The sequence below is a fragment of the Schistocerca piceifrons genome, chromosome 1, assembly GCF_021461385.2.
Source record: "Schistocerca piceifrons isolate TAMUIC-IGC-003096 chromosome 1, iqSchPice1.1, whole genome shotgun sequence".
NCBI classification, from domain to species: Eukaryota; Metazoa; Arthropoda; class Insecta; order Orthoptera; family Acrididae; genus Schistocerca; species Schistocerca piceifrons.
The window spans coordinates 581,478,163-581,484,997 of record NC_060138.1 but is presented as its reverse complement, the minus strand read 5'-3'; positions in this window follow the sequence as shown (position 1 = coordinate 581,484,997).

Sequence of the window (6,835 nt, the reverse complement as noted above, 5' to 3'; positions counted from 1 at the left end):
CAGAGTCTTTCACAAATCCTACCTAGCCACCACTCACCCAAAAGAAAAAAAATCGTGAGATCGGGCGACCTTGGACGCCAATGGTGCAATGCGAGACCGGTACAGCCGTTACGGCTGAAGCTTAATTGAGCCAGATCGCTGTTAAGAGACTCTTGACGATTCAGGTCGCAGTGCGATGCGTCTCCTTCCTGTAGAAAGAAGACAGTGTTGGCACGCTCTGGAAATTGCGGGAAAACGAGCGAGCGAACGGAGACCCCTACCGGCCTTCCAATGAACTGGGAACGAAGAACTGGCGCCAAGAGAAACTTCTAGTTTCTTTGTAAAACATTATGTCTTTTTTGTTGATTAACTGTTAAGCGCCAGCCGCCGTGGCCGAGCGGTTCTAGGCGCTTCAGTCTGGAGCCGTACGACCGCTACGGTCGCACGTTCGAATACTGCCTCGGGCATGGATGTGTGTGATGTCCTTAGGTTAGTTAGGTTTAAGTAGTTCTCAGTTATAGGAGACTGATGACCGAAGATGTTAAGTCCCATGGTGCTCAGAGCCCTTTGAACCATTTGAACTGTTTAGCGATAACCAGAGCAGATTTAGTAAAGAACGCGAAGAAGGCGTATTGTGTCTGCCATATTGCCACCGTTCAATGGTTTTCAGCTGCTGGCAACGAGAAGAAAGAAATATTCACCAAAAATTATAGTCAACTTACGACTAGATTGAACTTAGGACTACTATTGGACTCATCCATCCATAGAAAATTTGCACATGATCACAGGACGTGCGTGTGTCTGTGTGTATCGAAGAGGAAAACAAACCACGAGTCTGGCGACATTTTTACAGTTCATTTACAGATTTTGCATTTTAAGTAAATGAATTTCACGATATTTTATTATGATAGTGCTGTGGCATGGGAATGTTTGTCCATAGTCTTGCGAATAGAACTTAAAGCACTTGCAGTTTTTTGTCAATATATCCACAGTTTAAAATTAAAACTAATACAGACATCTCTGGCAATTAGCGCTTAAAAGTATCATATATCGCAGGACATGCGACACTTCTCCAAACACAGATACATTATGTTTTTGTGTTTCTGTACTAATTTACAGTTTGAATATTTAAAATCAGCTAACAGAACAGCTTCAAAAATTTTTTAAACTATCCACGAAGAACTTGTAAGCTTCGTTATACAACTGCAAGTAATTCATCTCTGTGGGTAATAGGTGTACACAAATAAGGTGTCCGAAAATTCCCGTCACAAACTTGTAGGACGTGTAGAGGAGGCTGACTAGATAATATCGCGTACTGGAATTCAAGACCGGAAACGTATCGTTTCCGTGCTACAATCATTTGAAAACATGTTGGTAACATCTATATCTACATCTACATGGATACTCTGCAAATCGCATTTAAGTGCCTGGCACAGGGTTCATCGAACCACCTTCAAAATTCTCTATTATTCCAATCTCGTGTAGCGCACGGAAAGAATGAACACCTAAATCTTTCTGTACGAGCTCTGATTTCCCTTATTTTGTCGTGGTGATCGTTGCGCCCTATGTAGGCCGGCGTCAACAAAATATTCTCGCATTGGAGGAGAAAGTTGGTGATAGGAATTTCGTGAGAAGATTCTGTCGCAACGAAAAACGCCTTCCTTTTAATGATTTCCAGCCCAAATCCTGCATCATTTCTGTGACTCTCCCATATTTCGCGATAACAGAAAACGCGCTGCCTTTCTTTGAACTTTTTCGATGTACTCCGTCAGTCCTAGCTGGTAAGGGTACCACACCGCGCAGCAGTATTCTAAAAGAGGACGGACAAGCATAGTGTAGGCAGTCTCCTTAGTAGGTCTGTTACATTTTCTAAGTGTCCTGCCAATAATACGCAGCGTTTGGTTAGCCTATCCCAAAACATTTTCAGTAAGTTCTTTCCAATTTAATTTGTTCGTAATTGTAATACCTAGGTATTTAGCTCAATTTACGGCTTTTAGGTTAGACTGATTTATCGTGTAATCGAAGTTTAACGAGTTCCTTTTAGCACACATGTGGATGACCTCACACTTTTCGTTATTCAGGGTCAACTGCCACTTTTCGCACCATTCAGATATGTTTTCTAAATCGTTTTGCAGTTTGTTTTGATCTTCTGATGACTTTATTAGTCGATAAACGACAGCATCATCTGCAAGAAACCGAAGACGGCTGCTCAGATTTTCTCCCAAATCATTTGTACAGATAAGGAAGAGCAAAGGGCCTATAACACTACCTTGGGGAACGCCTGAAATCACTTCTCTTTTACATGACCACTGTTACAAGCAATTTTTTGCAGAACATACCAGACCGTGTTGCGAGCAACCTCGATCGCACACGCCCTTGCTCGAGTACTCGTTGACGGATTCTCTTCAGCGTGGTGCAGTGCGGCCCCTTACAGTTAGGATGTGAGATGTCTCCTTGGAGTACCACCGTCACACTTGCTGACGGTGAAGGTATCCTTTCTCGAAGCCGTTGCGTAATTGTTACGAAAAGGGTATTCACTGGAGTCGGACGTTGTGGGTAACGAGCGTTGTGCATTGATAAACGCGACGAGCAGCTCTTCCATTGCCGTGAGCTTCGCCTGTGGGGATCATGTCGGTGTATTCTGCAAACGTGTACTCAACCATGTTTCTCTATCAATCACAGATACGTGAATGAGGCTCGGACCAGATCAGAGAGGTAGGACAGATTTCAATTGACATCAGTCGATCCGACGTAACCACCCACCACCCATGATTACCCTGTTGCATACCTACCCAGAAAACAAGTTTTCAAACTGCTGCACTCACACCCTCTGCAAGTGCTAGATGTATGTAACGGCAATTTTCGAACACCTTGTGTGTTCGTGATTGTTTGAAAGGCAAAATTTACTCAAACTTACTGGTTCACGTACCAGCAAAAGATACAGTCTTGTGACAGAGTGAATCTTTTTGAAACGCTCTATATTTTTTAGCGAAAACATTAAATAGTGACTGCGTCACGTTAACAGGTGTTATTTTGATTTCTTTGGGATGGATTGGGTGTACAATTGTAGTGTATATTATTTCTAGGTGATAATCTGTTACTTTTGTTTTTGTAGGATGCGTACATTGTTATTTAATGCTAGTTTGACCAAGCGCAAATAAATGAAACGAATTCAACAACCAGCATCGCGCCAACTATTCGCAGGTAAAAATTAATCAGACAGGTTTGAAACATCAGACGCATATGTCATTATGTTGTTCCACTGTTGACGCGTCGAAAAGATGTGGTCGTGGTACACTAAGAGACGCAATGGTACACGTCAACATCTGAAGTCTGGATAGGAACACGTGAGGCAATACCGATCTTACGACTTATCTTAGAAGGCAGATTAAGGAAAGGCAAACCTACGTTTCTAGCACTTGTAGACTTAGAGAACGCTTTTGGCAATACTGACTGGAATACTCTTTCAAATTCTAAAGGTGGCAGGGATAAAATACAGGGAGCGAAAGGCTATTTACAATTTTTACAGAAACCAGATGCCAGTTATAAGAGTCAAGGGGCATGAAAGGGAAGCAGTAGTTGGGAAGGAAGTGGGACAGGGTTGTAGCCTCTCCCCGATGTTATTCAATCTGTATATTGAGCAAGCAGTAAAGGAAACAAAAGAAAAATTCGGGGTAGGTATTAAAATCCATGGAGAAGAAATAAAAACTTTGAGGTTCGCCGATGACATTGTAATTCTGTCAGAGACAGCAAAGGACCTGGAAGAGCAGTTGAATGGAATGGACAGTATCTTGAAAGGAGGATATAAGATGAACATCAACAAGAGCAAAACGAGGATAATGGAATGTAGTCGAATTAAGTCGGGTGATGCTGAGGGAATTAGATTAGGAAATGAGACACTTAAAGTAGTAAATGAGTTTTGCTATTTGGGGAGCAAAATAACTGATGATGGTCGAAGTAGAGAGGATATAAAATGTAGACTGGCAATGGCAAGGAAAGCCTTTCTGAAGAAGAGAAATTTGTTAACATCGAGTATAGATTTAAGTGTCAGGAAGTCGTTTCTGAAAGTATTTGTATGGAAGTGAAACATGGACGATAAATAGTTTGCACAAGAAGAGAATAGAAGCTTTCGAAATGTGGTGCTACAGAAGAATGCTGAAGATTAGATGGGTAGATCACATAACAAATGGGGAGGTACTGAATAGAATTGGGGAGAAGAGGAGTTTGTGGCACAACTTGACTAGAAGAAGAGACCGGTTGGTAGGACATGTTCTGAGGCATCAGGCGATGACAAATTTAGCATTGGAGGGCAGCGTGGAGGGTGAAAATCGTAGAGGGAGACCAAGAGATGAATACACTAAACAGATTCAGAAGGATGTAGGTTGCAGTAAGTACTGGGAGTTGAATGAACTTGCCAGGATAGAGTAGCACGGAGAGCTGCATCAAACCAGTGTCAGGACTGATACCAAAACAACAACATAGGACGTTGCACTTAGAGTGTTGTGATGTAGCAGGCCCGGCGACCGTTGCGTCGAGAGGCGGACAAGCGTATGTGGCGCGCCTCCGCAGGCGGGCTGGGTTGTGCCGCAGTTCCGGCCGCGCCGTGTATCTGGGTCGGGCGCGGCCACGTGCGGCGGCGTACCGTGACGCAATCGCAGGTAGCTCTGGATGTTGCAGGCACCGGGGGAACGACCTCGGCGTCTTGCGGCGCCCCTGTAGGTGGAGCGGAAGCGCACCCGAGAGGCCGGACCGCCGTCGCACGAGTCGCAGGCGCCACACATTTCTCCGGCCGCTTCCTCACAAAAAAAAAAGCTGCGTCTGGTTCGTGCCTTTTATAGCACAAGCAGGTAGCTCCTCCCTTCCACCCATTAATCACTCTTCCATAGCACATGGCGTTTGGAGAGACATGTTTGTTAGAGGGAAAGAGGTCAACAGCAGGAGGGTTAGATTTCAGAAACAAGCAGCGCTGAGGTTTTAGACCGTAAGCTTCTATCTTGAGCTGTTATTCACGAGCGATGTGTACCTTATTGTCACTGACAAGGGAACCTCCCCATCGCATCCCTATCACATTTAGTTCTAAGTTGGCACAGTGGATAGGCCTTGAAAAACTGAACACAGATCAATCGAGAAACAGGAAGAAGTTGTGTGGAACTATGAAAAAAATAGGCAAAATATACAAACTGAGTAGTCCATGTGCAAGATAGACAACATCAAGGATACTGTGAACTCAGGAGCGCCGTGGTCCCGTGGTTAGCATGAGCAGCTGCGGAACGAGAGATCATTGGTTCCAGTCGTCCCTCGAATGAAAAGTTTAATTTTTTATTTTCAGAAATTATGAAAGTTCAGGCACTCACACATAATCAACTTCGTTCTCCAAAATTCCAGGACATGTTCAGATTTGTTTGGACATATGCACGATTTGACGGTCTACACACGGAAAAATTTGAAAACGTTAAAAACATATGTTTTGACAGAGCACAGGGAAAACTGTGCGACTGTGAAATTGTTGCATTCATTTGTTGCAGTTTATGCGACAAACTCTTGTGTTTTCATCACTTTTTTGGGAGTGATTATCACAGCCACAAGAAAACCTAAATTGGGCAAGGTAGAAGAACCTTTTTACCCATTCGCCAACTGTACAAGTGAGGTGGGTCGATAACATATTCTTCTAGGCGCGCAGTCCGGAACCGTGCGACTGCTACGGTCGCAGGTTCGAATCCTGCCTCGGGCATGGATGTGTGTGATGTCCTTAGGTTAGTTAGGTTTAAGTAGTTCTAAGTTCTAGGGGACTAATGACCACAGCAGTTAAGTCCCATAGTGCTCAGAGCCATTTTTTGATAACATATTCCTGTCATGTGACGCACATGCCGTCATCAGTGTCGTATAGAATAAATCAGACGTGTTTTCCTGTGGAGGAATCGGTTGACCTGTGACCTTGCGATCAAATGTTTTCGGTTCCCATTGGAGAGGCACGCCCTTTCGTCTACTAATCGCACGGTTTTGCGGTGCGGTCGCAAAACAGACACTAAACTTATTACAGTGAACAGAGACGTCAATGAACGAACGGACAGATCATAACTTTGCGAAAATAGAGAAAGTAAACTTTTCACTCAAGGGAAGACTTGAACCAAGGACATGTCGTTCCGTAGCTGCTCACGCTAACCACGGGACCAAGGCGCTCCTGAGTTCACACTATCCTTGATGTTGCCTATTTGCGCATGGACTACTCAGTTTGTATATTTTGTATATTTTTTCTTAGTTCCGCACAACTTCTTCCTGTTTTCTCGATTGATCTGTGTTCAGTTTCTCAAGGCCTATCCACTGTGACAACTTATAACTAAATCTGAGGGGGGTGCGATGGGAAGGTTCCCTTGTGAGTACATAACAGTGTGGGCTAATAAGTCACTGTACGCCATCGCGCAGAAAACCGTAATTTTGGCCAATGAAACAGGGGATGGTATAAATGAAGTTCACGTATGTTCGGAAACACATGGTCACTTAGCTAGCTAGCAAGTTAGCTGTTTTCACGTTTCGTAAATGATAAATTGAAAAGCCGTGTGGCTAGGACCCCCTGTCGGGTAGACTGTTCGCCTGGTGCAAGTCTTTCGAGTTGACGCCACTTCGGCGACTTGCGTGTCGATGGGGATGAAATGATGACGATAAGGACAACACAACACGTAGTTCCTGAGCGGAATCGAACCCGGGCCGTTAGGTATGACATTCTGTCGCGCTGAACACTCAGTCGTAAATGATATTCGTGTTTAACGTTATAACATGGAATTTGTTAAATGAACGAAAAACTACAGTCAGATAAAAGTAAATATTTAGATTGTTTCATGACGTCCATTTAGAGGTT